The sequence below is a fragment of the Dendropsophus ebraccatus genome, chromosome 5 (genome assembly GCF_027789765.1).
Source record: "Dendropsophus ebraccatus isolate aDenEbr1 chromosome 5, aDenEbr1.pat, whole genome shotgun sequence".
Lineage (NCBI taxonomy): Eukaryota > Metazoa > Chordata > Amphibia > Anura > Hylidae > Dendropsophus > Dendropsophus ebraccatus.
Window position 1 is genome coordinate 47733291 of NC_091458.1, and position 20581 is coordinate 47753871.

General features: G+C 41.9%; 1 protein-coding gene and 1 long non-coding RNA gene across 3 annotated transcripts in view; one reads left to right on the forward strand and one right to left on the reverse strand.

Annotated features, from left to right (window-relative positions):
• Positions 1 to 20581, forward strand: part of C1QL4 (complement C1q like 4) — a 39649-nt gene that overhangs the window by 16456 nt on the left and 2612 nt on the right. Inside the window, exon 1 of one of the 2 annotated variants that reach the window (XR_011363288.1) lies at positions 7277 to 7387. The exons of the other annotated variant lie outside the window; for it this stretch is intronic. The gene's annotated coding sequence lies outside the window, so the exon portion shown is untranslated. Of the gene's footprint in view, positions 1 to 7276; positions 7388 to 20581 lie in introns of those variants that run through there. 2 annotated transcript variants of the gene reach the window in all.
• LOC138793527 (uncharacterized) lies at positions 1304 to 14904 on the reverse strand. Its single transcript, XR_011363289.1, has 3 exons — positions 14828 to 14904; positions 12344 to 12474; positions 1304 to 1631 (listed from the first exon to the last, which is right to left on the reverse strand). It is a non-coding gene; the product is annotated as an uncharacterized lncRNA (long non-coding RNA).

Consider the following 20581-nt stretch of genomic DNA (forward strand, 5'->3'; position numbering starts at 1 on the left):
GAGTCCGGCCGCATTTCGTACGCCGGCGTACATGTGCGGCTAAAACTACGGGCGTCGGAAAAATCGACAGGCGGCCCGATGCGTACGAACCGCGAACATACGCCCGTAGTAGAGTTATGCTTCCCTAGCTTGATTCGAAGCGATCTGAAACAGGTCATTTACTTGGAAATCTTCGCCCAGCCCAATAAAACACACAGAACCTTTTGGATCGAAAAATCAAGTTCAATTTGGCTGAAATAAGTACTTCGTACGGGACCGCATGGAAATCCACGGCCGTGAGTTTCAACATTTCCGTCCTCAAACAATGGTCTTGTTCATTTTTCACGGCGCCGCATACGATCCGGCCGTAAGCTCATACGTAGTGTGCATTGTGCGGGCGTATATCGTATACTTTCAAGCGACCACATCAACCTCAAAACTACGTGCAGAAACATACGCAGTGTGAACATAGCCTCAAAGAGGTGAGCTGGTTGTGATCATACATGTACAATCCAAGATATGTGATGAGCTGCTAGATATCCATTTCCTATCTATCTCTATCTATCTATCTCTATCTATCTATCATCCTTCTATCTATCTATCTATCATCCTTCTATCTATCTACCTATCTATCTATCTATCTATCTATCTATCTATCTCCTATCTATCTATCTCCTATCTATCTATCTATCTATCTATCTATCTATCTATCTATCTATCTATCACATTACAGGAGGAGATATAAGAGGACAATGATCACATGTCCTTCATGCACCAGCATCTTCTCAGCCCCGTCCCCTCATGACATCACATCAGGTCCTTCATCCACAAGAATCCTCTCCAGTTCTCAGCCCCGCCCCCTTATGACGTCACCACAGGTCCTTCCTCATTGCTCTGCAAGCTGTCTGCAAAAGAAATAGCTTTTGCAGACAGCATTAAGCCTCTGAGACCTCAGTGGGCCCCTGCCAGTGTGGGCCCAGGAGCCACTGCCCCCCTGCACCCCCCAAATTTCGCTTATGATCAATAGTCACCCCTGTTACTGTACCTGATCTTCATCTCTGTCCCCGTTACTGAACCTGATCTTCATGCCTGTCCCCTGTTGCTGTACCTGATCATCGCTCTTGTTACTGTATCCTATTGTCACCGCTGTTAGCGTATCTGATCTTCACTCCAGTTAATGTATGAACCAAAATTTACTACTTACATTTTGTCAAGAGAAAACAATCTTAGAATCGCTTGGATAAGTTTAAGTTTCACTAAGTAATTAACACAAAAAAACAAGGCTGGTTAGATTTTAAAAAAAATTGGCTTGGTCCTTATTGTCAAATCCAGTCCTCACCGATTTTAGGCTCTAAACTGTTCACAAATGAGTATCAATATAATAACTGAAATACACAGATACAATCCATAGACTCTGGATCACTCTTTACTTCTATAGCTATTCCACCTTTTATATCTACATCTCTTTGCTGTATTGTTGCAGTGTCTAGCTTGGCTGTAGTAGAAGCTGTCAATCCATATGAACAGAGCACACTGTTATTACTGGGTGAGATACAGATGGGTAAGGTGTTGGCATTCTGCCTTCCAGTGTCTATATCCGTGCCAGAAGGAAGTGACAAGGTGAGGAGTAATAAATCCTGAAAATCATTACACTACATGAGCATGGAAGGAGAGAAAAGAGACATAAAAAGAGCACATGCATTAAAATAATGAGGCAACAATTTAAAGAACAATAAACTACAGTGAGTAAAGATTTAAGATACAATGAGGTAATATACTGTATAGTAGACTATGGACAAAAACTTCTTGCATACATAGACTAGTAGATATTAAATATTATAATTTTACAAATTCAAAGAAAATATTTTTTTAAAAAACAACTTTTTATATATATATATATATATATATATATATATATATATATATATATATTTAGTTCAATCAATTATACTGCCATGATTATGGGGGGCAGCCATTTTGCCTGACCTGCTTTGGGAACAGACGGCTGTGATTTTATTACCTTCTATTGGAGTGTGTTGTATGTCTGGTCTGTGACCTATTCTGGAGATACATTGCGGGGAGGGGGAGGAGGTGAGATGAGACCAACACCTTTTGTGCATGGTGTGATCCTGTGTTATCTGCCTCCAGCTTTATAATAGAAGCGTTACCATTCATTGTTTTCTTGCTCGTGATGATGTGATGACTGCTCAGAAATAATCTCTGCAGAGCAGGAAGTGTCATACAATTGTGAGGCTCTGAGGGTCAGGGAATGTGTCCGCAGAAAGTCAGCGACTGTTTGAATCAATTGTTTATGTTAAACATATTTTTTTTAAGCGTTTTAAGTGATTTTTCTAATTTTCCATCTTACTGTCTATATTATAAAATACTATCTTGCATTTCTAAAAGTAACAGCTTACGGAAAAAAACTTTTTTAGTATCTGTTAGTATCTGTTATCTATTAGTATCAATCTGTAGCTGAAATATGGAAGCTGCACGGCTGAAGTGTCTCAAAGGGTTATTGTATTTATGTGTACCAGATTCTGTGAACCAGTAGGATCCTTGCTTTCTTCTATCCTATCACTGCTTCCCTTTCTGTTTTTTTGTTGCACTCTTTCCACCCAATCACAACGCACCTTACACACTGGTTAGGAAGTTAGTCCCTTGGGTGAGGAGGAGTCTTAGTTGAGATTCTGCAGAGAAAGGACGCAGCTCAGATAGCTCTCCACAGTGGTTCTACCTGGGCCCAGGCCCTCTGTCAGGTCCCCCCTAACAAGTCACAGTCTTAGGGCCCTATTCCACAGTAACGATAATCGGCTAAATCGGCCCCATTTTGCCCGATTCGGCCGATTATCGTTCGGTGAAATAGAGAGAACGATCAGCCGATGATCGTGTCATCGGCTGATCGTTCATTTAGGGCCAGAACTAAAATCATCGCCCCCCCCACCGCGCATCGCTATGGTTGAATAGCAGTGCACGGCGGGCGACCGACGATTTCAGAAGCAGCAGCATCATACATTACCTGTCAGGTCTTCTCCGCGCTGTCTTCATCCCCGGGTCCCGCACGCTCTATCTTCTGAATGGCCGGTCAGCTGACGGAGCGCTCAGCCAATCACAGGCCGGGACCGCCGCGGCCTGTGATTGGCTGAGTGTGGCCTGTCAGCTGACCGGCCATTCGGAAGATAGAGCGCGCGGGACTCGGGGATGAGGACAGCGTGGAGAAGAAGCCCTGCAGGTAATGTATTACTGCTGCTGCAAGGGCTGCAAGGACATCGGTAACGATGTCCTTGCAGCCCTCGCTCAACGATCATCGGCCCAGTAAACGAGCGAGTTTACATCGTTGATCGGGCCCTCCTCGGCCCGTGGAATAGGACCCTTAGTCAGTCCCCTGCATGGATAAGATGCGGAACAGTGCCCTCTTACAAACTTCTTTACTGAAGCACCCCCACACTGTGTGATGCAGTGCTGAACCCTTCAGGAGAGGACTAGCCAACAGATCATCTCAACCCACGCCGAGGACTAGGAGTTACAACAGTGCAGGACAGTATCCATTACAAAGCCAAAGAGCTAGGAACAGATCCGGGCGGAGCAAAGTTACTGGAAAGTCTATGAACTTCATCTCAAAGCGTGAGTGTCAGCAGGAAACCCTCAGCACTCTGCTCATCCCAGGTAACTAAGTCTGGGGCTTGTGTCGCCTATTAGTACGGTTCAGCCAAAGCTAGTGGGCATCAGGTGGTTTAAAGACTATAGGAAAGTTAATACACTGGCACAGGTTGTTGTGTTCTTCTTCTTCTACAAGTATTCTTCTATACACTCCAACATCCCGGCAGAGTACATTACTACTTGGGTTGAGACTCTCACGGCACCCTCCTCTCTACTACGCTACCTCAGTACAACTCTCTCAATTCTACTACATCCTACTCTGCACTTACCACACAGATCTGGTGGTTCTATGTTCGAGTATTTATTGGAACTGTATCAAGTCTATATCAAAATCCATTGTATTACCTGCTGCACCTTTACAAGTAGTAAACCAAGTCAACGCTATCAACTGAGTCTGTGATTATTCACTACCACCTGCACAGCATTCACTCCGCAACCTTGGGACATCTCCGCTTTCTGTGGGTGACGGGTCCTACTATTATTCGGGAGGGTCATTACACCGCTCTGGCCACATGTGACAACAATATCCCAAGGGACCTGGCAGCAACCCGACAGGACACCGACCACAGGGGAAAAGGGTACAACTGTCCCTATACCTTAAAAGCAGGGGTGCCATCACACCTGTGTGCCCACAGGCGTCTGGCCACTGGTGTCACATGACAAAACCCAAAGGTCCAGCTGTATCTTAGCCATCCACCACAGTAGTGGTGTCACACTTCCATCTAGCAAGTGACCGGTCGTCCCACCGCTACAACATCATACGGGGGCTCACCACAGATTAGTCAGAAGTACAAGCAAATTTTTGCGTTTTTTTTTCCTCCTCGCCTTCTAAGAGCTATAATTTTTTTATTTTTCCATGTAAGAATTTTTTTTTTTAGGAACAGGTGTACTTTTTAATGGCGCCTTCCAATCCGCCATAAAATTAATGATGAAACCCCCAAAATATCATTTGTGGGGCGAAATTAGGATAAAAAGTACAATTCCGCAAATTTTGGGGGGCTTCTGTGTTTACGTAATGCATTTTAATGTAAAACTGACATGATATATTTACTATATAGGTCACTCTGAATACAGCGATATGCAGTTTATATAGCTTTTCTTATGTTTTACTATTTTTATTAACAGTAAAGTTTCTTTTGCAAATAGTTGTGATTACAATGGCCCTATTCTGACTCTTATAGCGCATTTATTTTATCACCTATGGGGCTGGTTGGGGCACCATTTTTTGCGCCCTGATCTCCAATTTTTGCTAGTACTATGTTTGTGTAGATTGGACTTATTGATCACTTTTTATAAATTTTTTATATTTAAAATGTACAGCTTACCGCTTTTTGTTCACGCTGTTCCCCGTGTGGGAATAATATTGTTTTATTTTAATACATGATCACTGTCTGGCCCCTCTGCCCTGTCCGCCCCTCTTATCCTCATGAGGCTTTGAAGGTATTTATTACTATACTTTATGATGATTGGTGATGATTGGTCTGCTCTGTCAGGGCTGCTTTCTTTCAGTTGCAGCTTCAGATGCACAGTAAACACAGTCCTGTGTTTACTGTGAAATATAGTAATGATCAGCAGTGGGAAGAACAAAGGCTAAGGGGGTGGGTACAAACAGACCAATGCGGGAGAAGCAGTGCATGATGGTGCCATCTTGGAAATAGACTGGCTTTTAGAAAAACTTGTAACTCAGAAATGGCTGCTAGATGGCTCAAAATACTCAAAAGTACTTGGTGAGTAAGCCCAGCTAGAATTGGGAGCATTTCATTTTTTAGCTCTTGGAGTATGCCTTTAAGTTCACTCATCTGTACTTTACTGTCTGTGCTCCCCTGGTGTCCTCCTTCCCTGGTCTCCGGGGTCCCCTGCAGCTGCCTCCAGCTCACTCAGTCAATCAATGACGTAGATGGAACAGAGCCGTTGCCACTGATTGGCTTGGAGGTTTGCCACTCCAGAGAAGAGATTGAGAGCCTGCTCAGCCAGTGATTAGCCTACTCAGCCACAGCGCTATCCCGTCTCAGTCAGTGATTGGCTTAGTGGGCTGTCACTCTCATCTGAGGAGTGACATCTTACTCAGCCAATCACTGGCCACGGCTCTGTCCTTTCTTAGTCAGTGATTGGTTAAGTAGGCTGGAGGCGGTTGGACACACCGGAGACCAGGATAGCCTTTTTGTTTTTTATTGTACTAAATTGTGCAACCACCATCTTTACAAATTTGTTATGAACTTTGCAACAAATTCATTTTGGTACCGAACCAAATTTTGTGAAAAGTTTGTAATGAATCCTAGATAGTAAGATTTGCTTTGCTTATCTCATGTACAGGCAAGCCCAACAAGTAAATCAGTCATTCTGTGCTATTCAAGTGATTTGGGCAATACACATACAAAGCTATGTAGAAATTGTTGCTGCGAAGAAGAAAAGTCTAAGGGTCTAAAAACTCAGCAGTCCCAGCAGTAAGACATATATCATAACATATGCTATTTTTCTATTAAGAATACCCCTTAAAAGGATTACAATGCTGACAGGTCCTTAGACTGGAGAAACAGCTTCAATTTAGCAGTTGTCCTTGGGTCCTAACAATGGTTGCCAGTACTCATATATCCCCAGGACTTATGGTAGGTCAGAATAGAAGGACCAATTAATAGTCATGCAAGAAATTCAGACAAGCTCATATTATTGTCAGAAACATAAAGAAAAAGGGCAGCTCTCCATTAGATGTCAGTGGCCGATTGGAGTAGCAGATGGTATGTTATGACCTTGCCTGTTCAGACCTCTGTGCAGTCCTCTGTCCATAAAGTATAGCCATGACTGTGCTTTTGGCCAGGATTCACTGTATGAATTGTATGTCTCCTTTGCACCAGTCTGAACTGTGTCTTATGCTAGTACTTGCTGTGTAGTGATCAACCGATTTCTACCAAATCCGTCTGGTTCCTTCTGCTAACGTAGTGCTGGGCTGCAGATATTTTAGAGTAGAGATGGACAGTTGCCTTTGCCACTCATCTCCATTCCTTGCCAGTCGGTGTTCTGTGTGATCTGGATGCCAGAGGGCTGGTCCAATCATGCTCTGGACAGTGACTTGGACATCTCATAAGAAGTCCACTTGTGCTCTAGCTCTTTGCTTGAGATAGTCTCTTGTAGCTTAAGCTACTGTAGCATTTTATATTAGATTGGATAGCTTGAAATTCTGACTTCTTTGCCTGCTGTTTTTTTACCATTCTGCTATCACCGTTTTGACCTGTATCTTCCTGAGTATTCTTTATTGTGTTTGTTTGTCTCGTCTTCTTCTGTGTTTTACTTACCTAGTGAAGGGAATGTCGCTCAGTTTTCCCCAACTGCCTAGGGTCGGACTGGCAAGTAGGCAAGACTCACACTTTCTGTCTGCCCCTGTCTTCCATCCAGGTCCCTGGTTCCCTTACATGGTAGTAGTTTTGCAGGATGACCAGTGGCGTAGCTACAGTGAAGGCAGGGAAGGCGACTGCTATGGGGCCCCTGCATGAAGGGGGCCCGAGGAAGCCTGCCCTGCCTTCATGGTAGGTACCCCGCTCCCCCAGGGGTCCAGAGAGGAAGAGGGACCCCCACTGCACTGTTCAGCCCCCTCACTGTAGTGCCGGGTGAGCGGGCTAAACAGAGAAGCAGGACCTGCCAGACGGCACAGGAGAGGGATTAAGGACCTTTGGGTCACATGACCCAAAGGTCCTCAATACCTATGTGAAGATCAGCCCGGACTACAGGAGGAGGAGGGGGAAGCCTGGGAGCTGTAAGTGCTGTGTATGTGTGTCAGTGTGTATATATATGTATCTGTGGGTATATGTATATGTCAGTGTGTGTATATATGTATCTGTGGGTATATATGTATATGTCAGTGTGTGTATGTATCTGTGGCTATATGTGTGTGTGTGTATGTCAGCAATGTCTGTAGCACTGGTGTATATGTGTGTTTGCTCCCAAAGATGTTCTGCAGCAGCTTCTATTAATGTTGGGCTCTAATAAAAGAACCCACCATTAATATCTGCTGCATTTTCTTTTATTTCTGGTTGAGTAGTTCTTATTACAATCAGATGATTTCCCTGTGTACAGTCTACTCATGGTGTATACATCAGCGCTAGTGTAATCACATTACAGTGTATATATGTGTGTATGTCAGTGGCGTATCTGTATATATGTTAATGGTGCCTCTGTGTGTGTATATGTGCGTCATTGTCTGTGTTTGGCGGGGGAGGGGGGGGGGCGTACAGGACTTATGGGGCCCCATACAGTTTTTTGCTATGGGGCCCCATGAATCCTAGCTACGCCCTGAGGATGACTCATATAATGTACAAACAAAAAAAACACACAACAGGATAACAATAACTAAAGAAGATATCTGACAACAGCAGGACCTGAAAACTCAATAAGCAGAAAAGTAAAGCACTCCAGAGACATTTCCAGTAGTACATGGCCAAACCCACATAAGGCAGACTGGACAGAACACAGCAGCAGAACACTAACCTGCAGACTTCATTAGCAAAAATTAAACTATACATAGGAATACCGACTGGAGGGACTAGAAATCTCATAGGGACAATCAATCAAACAAGCAGCACGACCAATACTGAAAACTAGGAAATGGATCCATTATATAGACTGAGGAAGCACCATTAAAGCTCAGGATGGACCCAGGCAAACACTACAACTGCTGCCAGAAAAAATAAACATAAAAGCAGAAGGATGTAAACACTTTAACCCTTTGAGGACCAAGCCCTAAATGACCCAGTGGACCGCGCAAATTTTGTTCTTTGCGTTTTCGTTTTTTCCTCCTCCCCTTCTAAGAGCTCTAGCACTTTCAGTTTTCTATCCACAATGCCATATGGGGGCTTGTTTGTTACAGGAATAGTTGTACTGTGTAATGGCACCTTTCATTTTACCATAACATGTATGACGGAACCCCAAATATATTATTTATGAAGATATAAGTTGGTGAAATCGTAAAAAAGAATGCAATATGGTAACGTTTGGGGAGTTCCTGTGTCTACGTAATACACTATATGGTAACAGCGACATGATACTATTATTCTATAGGTCAGCCCGAACACAACCATATGCAGGTTACACAGATTCTCTAATGTTATATATTTTTTTTATGAAATCCTTTTTTTTGGCAATTAATTATTAATAAAATGGGCCAATTGTGACGCTTATAACAGTTTTATTTTTTCACCTACGGGGCTGTATGGGGTGTCTTTTTTTCCGCCATGATCTCTAGTTTTTATTAATACCATATTTGTGAAGATCGGACGTTTTGCTCACTTTTTATATATATATATAATGTAACATAAAATCGGTAATCTGCGCACATTTTTCCCTCTTTTCATGTACGCCGTTCGCCATGACGCTTGTTATATTTTAATTGATTGGACAATTACGCACGCTACGGTATATTATATGTTTATTTATTTTTATATGTTTTATTTATATAATGGGAAAGGGGGGTGATTTCAACTTTTATTGGGGGAGGGGCAGTGGGGTAGTGTATTAGTGATTTTAACTTTTTTTTTTACACATTTGAAGTCCCTTTGTGGGACTTTTACATACATTACTTTGATTTTAACACTGATCATTGCCATGCCATAGGCATAGCATTAATCAGTGTTATCGGCGCTCTGCTCATTGAGCCTGCCTGTGCAGGCTCAGTGACCAGAGCGCTGATTGGACCGCGCGGAGGCAAGTGAGAGACCTCCGGCGGTCCGTTTAAACGATCGGGACCCTCGCAGTCACACTGTCCCCTCCCCCTGTCACTTACTCTTAAACGGTGCGGCCACGTTTAAGGAGTTAATGGCACGCTGCAGCGCGATTGCAACCGGCCCCCACCTTCTATGAAGTGTGCTCCACTCTGGAGCGCGCTTCATAGCTCAGGACGTACCGGTACGTCCTTGGTCGTTTGGGCACAGACTTCCAGGACGTACCGGTATGTCCTAAGTCGTCTAGGGGTTAAAGGGAATCTGTCCGTGCCTGGGCCCTACCTGAGGTGCAGTGTGCTGTAGTTGGCAGTCCCCTACTGAACATGTTACCTTGTGGTAATTTGTCTGTTAAATGAATTATGTGTCTCCTACTGTAATGAAAAGTCAAAGCGGAGTTGTGGCTCAGTGTTTGTGCCGCATTCTGGAACACCTCACTATTCCTTTCTTCTCCGTTTCCTCATGAGTAATCTCTGCTGCCCGGCCTCCTGCTTTTCACGCTTTCAGCCAGTGTCTCTGATTACACAGTCCTCTATTGGCAGTTAATGTCTGAAAGAAACACTCAGATATAGCTGAATCTTCAAACCCATATATGTTGGAGCTGTGGTCTAGGGGTGAATCACCGGTGTAGAGATAAACAGCAGGTTGTTTTTCCTTGGTTCAGTTCTCCTGATGGAAATGAAATATAGCTATATATTTTTTCTCATTATTGTATAAAAAATGTAATTTAAAAACTAATTTGGACCTGATTAGGAATTATGTGTAGTTTTACAAATGATACAATGATGAGAAAAAATAAATATAATTTACATCTGAGGAATTGAACCAAGGAAAAAAACTGCTGTTGGTCCACAGCTCCAACACATTTAAACTAGGAGATTGAACTATATCTCAGTGTGTCTTTTAGACATAAACTGTCTACAGAGAACACAAGCTGACAGCTGATCAGAAGGCCAGGCAGCAGAGATTATTCATGAAGAAGGATGAAGGAGGAGTGGTGAGGAGTGCCAGAATGTGGCACAAACACTGAGCCACAACTCCTCTTTGACTCTTCATTACAGTAGGGGACATGAGAGATTGTGTATAATCCACGGACAAATTACCAAAAGGTACCATGCTCACTAGTGGACTGCCAACTACAGCTTCTCTCTTCTTCTAGATTTATTGAGCTTTTTGCAGTGCACTATAGGAACTAGGGTTCTGACAAATCGTATACAGTTGTGTATGTATGGTAGCAGGTAATGAGTTTGCCCATGCAGTGTCTGTCCACATTGATGTGTTGATGAGGGCGAGGCACTATAAGTACAGGACTTTGGATCAGAGTAAGAATTTATTTTTATTTATTTTATTTTATTTATTAAGTTACAACTTTGGACCAATTACTGAACATTAATCTGTTAGATAAGATTTTGTAAAAAAAAATTATTTGAGGTCTATCCAAGCTATATTATGGTTTGTGAGTGCAGAGCATAGTACTTGCTTGCAGTCATATACATAAGGTATGCAACATTTCAATACATCTCTATAAGGTTAGTCTGTAATTAGAGATGAGCGAACCTCGAGCATGCTCAGGTTCCTCTGAATTCGATCATGCAACATTTGAATACCGTGGCCGAAGATCTGCAAACTTTGGGATCAATTAGATGCTTTGAAAACTTTACTTTCTTTAGATTATAGTGTACTCATTCACCATATGCCATACCTGAGTGGTATCACCTTATTTTCAATATTATTTTGTTTTAATAAGAATTTACACTTATAATAGTGGAAGATTGTTACACAGCAGCAACTCATGGGATACAAAGCCACCAGCATCTTTCTGCTTAGGTATCAGTGTAGTATACTTGTCACCTTGTTGGAGGGAGCAGTGTAGCACCCCAGAGGAGAGTGTGAGTGTGAGTGTCTGGGGATTTGCACATTTTGTAGCATGATAATACAGATCCACTAAGCTTGTGCCACACCAAACTATACATAGGAAGAAATATAGCACTTTATCTCTTTGCCTCCTAAGAAATTAAATAGCCACAACGCACATTTAGGCTATGTTCACACATAGTATTTCCATCAGTCTTTTTTTAACCAAAACCAGGAGTGGAACTGACAGGGCAAAATTATAATGGAAAGATTTGCAGTTTCTGTGTTTTCAACCAACTCCTGGTTTTAATTGAAAAAAGACTGACAGAAATACTATGTGTGGAACATAGCCTTAGGGTACTATTACACGGCCCGATTCGGCCGATTATTGTTCTGTGTAATAGAAACAGTGATCAGCTGATGATCGCTGTCATTGGCTGATGGTTGATATAGATTAGAACTTATAAGTGGCGGGCGCCGGCCGTGCACCGCTATGTGTAATAGCGGTGCGTGACTGGCGACTGACGATCTACATTACCTATCCATGCTCCAGGGCTGCGGTCCACTTCTCCCCGGGTCCCGCGCGCTCTAGCTGTCAGCTGATAGGCCGCTCAGCCAATCACAGACCGGGACAGTCGCGGCCTGTGACTGGCTAAGCAGCCTGTCAGCTGACAGGCCGCTCTAAAGCTAGAGCGCGCGGGACCGGGGAGAAGCGGACCGCAGCAGTAGCCCTGGAGCGTGGATAGGTAATAAATTGTTAAACGATTATCGGGCCGTGTAATAGGCCCAGTAAACGAGCGCCAATCTAGCAGATCAGCGCTCGTTTACAGTTGTTATCGGGCCCCATCGGCCCGTGTAATAGTACCCTTAGGCTCTCTTTGGTTGCAGACATAACTATATATAAAGATCCATCTAAATCACATCTGAATGTGTTCGTTTCTCCAGCATGTGTCCTATTTAGATAGATAGAACAATGCACATTCTCTGCGTCCATACTTGTAGATAGAATTTTTGGGGACTGGTTACTTTCATAGAATATTTCTAAGCATAACCATTTATAATGATGGGTATGCTTTCATGAGTGTCCTCCTATATAGTTTGTTGAAATAAACTAGTTAATTGTTGAAACACCTTTCACCACCTACCGTGTATAATATTCTATTTATACGGCACTGAGAGGACAAGAAGACATGTTCTATATTAGTAAGTGGATCCCACTGTCTAGGTGATGTGACTTGAGGCTTCAGGGTTGTTGGTAACAGATGGTGCTCTTTACCTAATCCATAGTAATAAAATATGGAGCAATTGAACTATTCACAACTGTACATACATTAACTTAATACTTGAACTATAATAACAATTAATACATATATCCATAGTATCCATGAATTTTAGAACAGTAGAATTAGGATATTTGTCACAAACAAGACTTAATACAGGAACATCATTATGGAAAGAAGCAAACCAAGATGACAGGTTTGGTGGTGACTTCTACCCCTGAAGGTTGGCCTATCATTTACAATGCCATTCATTGCCTTCTACAAAGTCATATAGCCACACAAAGCCACGTAGCTATATGGCCATAAATCACAGCAGACATAGGAAACTGCAGTTGACATAGACCGTGTAAGAAAATATGCAAAATAACAAAATAAAGAGGGTCTGCATGTCTTCAGTTTCACTTAACATTGTCTCAGTGGGTCATAGTATATAAACTTCAAGGTTACTTTAACTTTAAGGACATCTGTCATTTTGGGGCCAAATAACACCCATTATTTTAAAATAACGGATGGTATTTGGCCTCAAAATGATGGATGTCCAAAAAGATGGATGTGGAACGGGCAAAAGTGTTCACATTGTGTAAACGTAGCCTTAAAATACATTTTTTATTCTTGCTTTTTAAATAATATCATTGTGCAAAAACATATAGATCTTCTGTATAATTTGCTTGTAAAGATTCTACATTGTGCTATATGAGCCATATTTTCTCTATATACTTATTATCTGTGAGCTTTTCCTCCCCCAGGTCTACTATCTGAATTAGTCTGCAAACGTGTTCATAGCTTTGAAATGAAGTCATTTGGAATATTGGTTCTCTATATGATTACCACAGTTCCTTCTTTTGACTTTTCACCTGTGACCATCAACCATGTGGAATTCCCACATTCTCCATCTATCTCTCCCATTAGTTTGTCACCCAATATATTAATAACTCCACTATCCAGTTCTTATCAGGGAGAGACTCAGGTTCAGAGCAGTGGAGAGCAGTGGTGACTGCCCATTTTGACAATCCACAGACACCAACAATGTTTATAGGCTGCCAATGGGTCAACAAGAACTTGAGTGAACTAAAGGCCCTATTACTCGAAACGATTATCGGCCGTATACGTGGAATAGAAGTGGGGCAAGCAGGCCACTGCTGTCTTCTATGGGCTGCCCGGACGATCTAGCTATCAACCGGGCAGCCACCCGCAGCTCCCTGCGCCCCCCCCCCTCCCCTCCCGGCTCTTTCCCGCTCGCTGTCGACACGTGTAATAGCGCCAGTAGCGAGCAGGGAGTGAGGAGCAAGCGAGCACTGACAGCAATTGTTTGCTCCTCTGCGTCGTCCCATGTAATAGGGGTGACTGCCTCAGAGGCACAGACACTGTAGCCGTAAGAAGGAGGGGCAAGCTGCAGGCTGACAGAAAACTGTGCCTGTGCCTCCAAGACTATGAAGTATGAAGCACAGCATAGACACAGCTGAAGAAAGTACAAATGCAGTACCTGTTAATCTGCTCTGTGCTCTACTCTAGTCTTGCAGTCTCACAGGGACATTAGAAGGAATATTTCGGTGATATAGTGTATAGTGTAACATAGGGATAAATATAGACAGCATCCAGCAGGCTACACTTACCCCAATATTGTAAAGAGTAATATGGTATTTGGTAATACGCAGAGTAGGGAAGATGGCTAACATCAGTCCTGAGAGATATCACCACACAAACTGTCCTGCTCTATGTGCTAAAAGATGGGTTTCCTTTCCAGGCACAGCATCCATTTTGAATATAGTATAGGTATTATATTTTAGTATCCTGAAATAAAAATGTATTCCTTACTCCGTAATCCCATTCCCTGGCACCCTATACAGTCACTATTAGGCTATGTTCTCACAACTTAAAAAATAGAGAAAAGGCGGCCAATTTTAATATTTTAAACCTCCATTTTTGCCGCGATTTAACTGACTGCAATAGTAATGCATTGAAGTCAATGGGAAGAAGGACATCCAATGCAAAAAATGAATTGAATAACGGACGTTTTTACCGCGGACGCCAAAATAATGAACATTATGATTATATTTGGACGTCTTTTGCAAACATTTTTCTTTTTCCACCGTTCTTTCTCTGTTTTTACTAGTAAATTCAATGGACTTTTCAATTAAGCCACACCCACAGTCCAGTTAGTAATCCCAAACTAGAATAATGTGCAAACACCAGACAGCTAAATGACGTCCGTTATTTTAGACTCAAAATAACGGATGTCATTTTAAATGGAGCTGAAAAAACATTGTGTGAACATAGCCTAACATAGACATGAAATGCTGCAGTGTTCTATTGAAATCTACAGAAATGGGTTCCCAAACTTTCACTCACCACTGTGTGCCAGTCTAACTGGTAATCCATAGTGTGAAAGGTCTTGAAAATTCAAAAAATACAGATGTCTCAAAAACTTCTAGTTGGATTTCTTATTCATACAGAGGACATTTTTAACTTTAATGCCGCATTAACTTTGTTATAAATGTTTCCATTAATTAATATCATTACTAATTTCTGAATATTATAAAGCCGTATCCCTTGCTGAAGAATAGCTTTGTTTTATAATAAATGGAAGGAACAAAAGAAGTGCTCAGGAAGTAGAGAGAAAGCTTACAGTAAGAGATCAGCTAAAGGTGCTGCTGTCATATAGACAGTGCGGGCTGCGCACTCTCTCACCTGACCATCTGGCAGGGCACACACCGTAACCGTCCCAGCGGTCTGGTTTCCAGGGCAACACACCCTTGCTGTCCAGGGAAAGGGGAGGAGGGTCAGCAGTGAGACACCTCCTCCTTTACATGCATCAAGTCTGCATGTAGTCCAGGTTAAGGGTTCATCTCTGGTCTCCTCCCGGAGGACAATCTCTGAAAGGTAGACTTGTGGAGGATCATTGTGTGCATATTAAAACCAGCAGGTCTGCTTATGAAGTCGTGTAACAAAGGAAAAGACGATAAAATCTCGAGGTTATTAAATATGAACTTTTGATACAGAATATTAGTCATAGCGGCCAGGCGCAGCTGAAAATTATCCACTCTTTTTCTATGTAACAAAAATGAGAAAAATCAATTGTTGTTTGTTTGTTTTTTTAAACAATGTCATTCAATTCATTTGTGATAACAAGGAATCGTTCTCACTTCTTCATAATATATTGATGAAATAAAAGCTGGCAGCGATCGGGCTCTGGACTCTGAGCAGCTAATAGCAACATCTGCGTGGAGAGTGCATGTTCTCCCTGTGTTTGCATGGGTTTCCTTCGGGTCCTCCAGTTTTCTCCCACACTTCAAATACATACTGATAGGTTCATTGGCTCCAGTGTTTGAAATAGAGAAATTAGATTATATGTAACACTAGGAGCAAAAATGATTTGAAGAGTGGTAGAAATTACCATACAGTAATGCAATGGTGCTAGGTAAACAATGCAAAATATATTAATAAATAGGTTTAAAGTCTGTCATTTCAGGATACAGCCGGGGGAATGTGCAGAGAAGAGGCTCACTCCCCATCTGTCAATCAAACCTGACGGTCAGGTGTGGAGTGCACCGCCACGCACTCCTCCTGTATATATTTTGGGATCACAGTGGGTCTCAAGAGTGCGATCAGTAAGTAGATTTGGAGCAGGTGAAAATCACTGCACAGAAAACTCTGGAAAGTATATAGGAAATGCCCTCTCAATGCCAATCACTGAGCCACACATTGTCAGAACAGCAGGCAGTTGGGCAGATAATTCTAACTTTTTATAACTACCTCCTTATAATATACATGAGATGGTACAGGATACAACATGCAGTGTTTGAGTGAAATAAATAGCACCAAAAGGGTCTTTTAGCTGCAAGAAGAGAACGCTTGAAGGATTGTGCGTGGGTGCAGCTACCCCAGGGGAGTGTGTGGTATGAAAGCCAAGTGGGATACAGGTAGATGAATGATGAAGGTTGTAGTCTTTGGTTTGTCCCAGTATGATACACAGTAGTTACACTGGTTGGGCTCTACCAGGCATTCTATACTCTTTGGCCTGGCTAGGACTATGGTGGTAGTCCCTTGGACATTTCCTGTGGTATGTAAGTCCCCTGGCTAGTGTGGGTTGAAGTGCCTGTGATGGTGTGATACAAATATTATTAACCAGAGACTGGTGTAACTTGGAAACGGTACCCCATGGTTTTTCCTTAGTAAACAGATGGTTAACATGGTTGTCCACTTTAAGGCTATGTTCACACTACGTATATTTATGCTCGTAGTGTGAACCGCGAATATACGCACGTAGTTTTGAGGTTGATGCGTTTGCTTGAAAGTATACGATATACGCCCGCACAGTGCACACTACTTATGAACTTACGACCGGATCGTATACGCTGCCGTGAAAAATGAACAAGACCATTGTTTGAGGACAGAAATGTTCGAACTCACGGCCGTGGATTTACATGCGGTCCCGTACGAAGTACTTATTTCAGCCAAATTGAACTTGATTTTTCGATCCAAAAGGTTCTGTGTGGTTTATTGGGCTGGGCGAAGATTTCCAAGTAAATGACCTGCCTCAGATCGCTTCGAAACAAGCTAGGGAAGCATAAGTGTACTACGGGCGTATGTTCGCAGTGCGTACGCATCCGGCCGCATGTCGATTTTTCCCACGGCCGTAGTTTCAGCCACACATTTGCGGCAGCGTAAGAACTGCGGACAGATTCGTATGCAGTGTGAACATAGCCTAAGACAGAAACCCTTAGTCATTGCGCTTTATGAAGCACCCACTTCTCGAGTGAAAATGCCACACGAATAATGTATAAAAAGTGACCATAAAACCAAGATAACCAATAAAAAATTGATTTCATGGCACAAAAATGAGCCCTCACATCCCCAGCAACAAACTAAAAAAGTTATAGGGGTGTACCATCAGGTACATTTGCTTTAAGTATTACCCATGTATAGAATGGCGCCGGCGCAAGAAAGCCGCTACCGCAGTTCTTTTTTTGAACCGCTTCCCGTGTACGGCACTGTTCTATTCATGGGTATTGGGCCGGGGATGAAGCACTGGAGGCGGGCCGGCTTAAAACGAATGTACCTGATGGTACATTAACTTCAAGAAAATGTTAAAAATTTTAAATGTAGTAAACTAAAAAAAAAGTTTTCAAAGTTTTCAAAAGTGGCCAAGTTTTTAAAAGTGGCCAAAGCCAGAAGTGGATCCAGCAGAAAAAGAGTCTTTCCTTTATATTTCTCTTCTCTTTTAAGTCCACTTCTGGCTCTGATCCAAAATTTGACTGAACATTTCTGCACTTTTGATCACATCCATATGACATCCATGTTATCATTTTGAGATTCTGTATATGCTTCATGTATTGCTCACTTCAGGTCATAGCTGAAATCCGTTTAGGGTCAAGGCAGTCAGTTTACAATTTCAAAATGATTATTTTTTTCTCAGTTTCTAAACCCAGAAGAATTATGTCTTTAGGACAACTATCATGTTACATGACCTACATTCTACATCCTACGTTTCAGTTCATGGACAAGCACCTTCTTATTGCACTGTTCCCTATGATGGTAAAGCTTTTATTGTTTCTTTAGAACATTGCCTTAAAGAGGTTTTCTGGCAAAAAAAAAAATTGTTTAAAGGGCCAGTGTGTCAAGAAAAAAGAAAAATAGGTGATACTCACCTATACAATCTCCTACTGACTACTGATGGTGCCCAGGTTTCCACTTCTCCACTTCTTGGTGGTATGTTAGCATGCAGGAAGTGCTTTCTCAATGAATGGCTGGACATTATGGGGACTCATGTCACAGTCAGTGACTGTGCCTTTCCCGTATGTAGAGACATCATCAGGAAGCAATGAGTAGCAAGGACTTATGAATGGCAGGGGTGTAGATTGATCAGGAGGCTATTATTATTTGTCATTTTTATGGCACCCATTTTGCCAGAAAATTCCTTTAAAGGGATTATCCAGGCCTAGAAAACATGGCTGTTTTCTTCCAGAAACAGCACCACCCTTGTCTACAGTTTGGGTGTGGTTTTGCAGTTTAGTTCCATGAAGTTCTATGAATATTAATGTAACACCTGGATAGCTCCTTTAAATTCTGAGTCTGCATAGCCATTTCAAACTACCATATACCTTCCACGCAGTATTCTTTGTTTAGTTCAGACTTTGCCAAGAGTTTTTTTCTAATTTTATTGTATAATACTAAATAGTCTTAAGCAAGTGCTCATTACTCGAGTTCAGCATTTTTCAATGCTCGTAACTGATGGATATGGATTACTCGAGCATTTAACCAGGTGTACAGCGGAGGGTGCCTGGTTAGCCCATTGCATTTTTTCTTTCCGCCAGAGTTCTAATGTGTCTTGCAGAAACCCATTTAATTTTTTAGTTAACATTTTTGTATATTTTGTCCCTTGAAGGGGTGATTAAATGGAATATACATAAATTAGAATGAAAAGGTCTCAGGAAGACACTTGCAGCATCATACGGTTATCAGTTATTTAAGGTGCATGGCCACCCTTACCCAAGCACCACGAGGTGGCAGCAATCTAACAATTAATCTGAAAAAACAATGAAGGTGTGCACAATTTTACTACAGGTAAAATCTCATTTTAGTTTTAAGAAGCTCAAATGCTGGCTGCTAAAAAGACATTTTTAGGATTTCTGCTCTATAGGGAAGAAGTGTGATGACTACTGTATCATCAGATGATGAGACCAGCAAAGTAATACAATGGCAGAAAGTTAATTCATATAAGTGAGAAACTTGGGGGGGATTTATGAACTGGTATGCCGGTCTTAAATTAGCCAACCCCCCCCCCCCTTTTCCCCAGTCGAATTCACTATGAGGTGCACCGGTGAATCTTGCCAGGCACCCATCTCAGCGCCTGGTGTACCAAATCTATAGCTGCTGGAAGTATGCTACCTACAGTATGTCAGGGTTAAATGGATAGTTCACAGATGGCTGTGTTATGTTATCCACAATATTACTATAATAAATATTAATTAAAGTGTTAAACCCAGAATCCCGGTGGTTTTAGGACAAAATTACACTTGACTAAGCAAAAATATCCCAGGAACGTAGTGAAGTCTATTGTTATGTGTCTGGTTATTCAAATGTTTTCATCTCTCTGGACTTACATGAGGTTTATGATTCATTTCCAAAATGTAATGTTTTCCCTAAAAAGTCAATTTTACTAATAGATCAAGGAATTGTTAAGAAAACCAATGGATCAAATAAGGAAATGCACCATTAAATCCACTTTTCTTTTACAATTCTCTGATCTAAATTGTCACAGACTCCTCTGTCAGCGGAGAGCTGCAGTCCCATTATATCAACATTAGAGTTGTGCCTAAACAATGCGACCACGGTAGGTAAGTGGCCATTTGTCATACATTACTTATGTACCTCTCACCCAGAGTAATTTGTTCTGCACATGTAGCCCCATTGATCTTTTTTTCTGCATATTCCTATGAATTTTACAAATGAAATGTGATTGGACAGTAATGTGGGCTAGTGTATGAGCTTTCCAGAACTACTCTACTGCAGACTGTAGAGATATTACAGAAGCTTATAGCAACAGATCTAACACCAGAGATTATCTGACAGCCTAAACTGCTTAGTACTGCTCAATAATGCCATTTGTGTTTCTATAGAGATATAGGGGGGCAAGATTTCTTTTTTTTGTATGTGGGTAGAGTATTGGAGAGATATTAGAAGCTTGGCCTCACCCACTAGCTTAAGGACAACTGACAATTAGACATGATAAAGATGTTATATAGAAGTTATTTGATGGCCATAAATAGTTCTACTCCTTATGTACATACAAAACAGCTTATCCTGAAATGTTACCCAAATTGACAGGTATGCTTTAAACCATGTACCTTTTCACTCAAGCCTTTCTTTTAAATGGGGTTGTCCCACCTGCTGAATATTCAATTGACTACAGCTGATCCTGATTCAGCACAATGGGAGCTGTGCTGTGACTCAGCTGAACTGAATCAGCTTAGCTTTGCTGTGTCTCCCACTGAGCTTTCACATGTCTTCAGATGGAGATGTGTGTAAACTTATGCTGGGTTTACACGGGACGATAATTGGCCCGATCGCACGATTAACGATGTCGGAGTAACGATTTTTTTT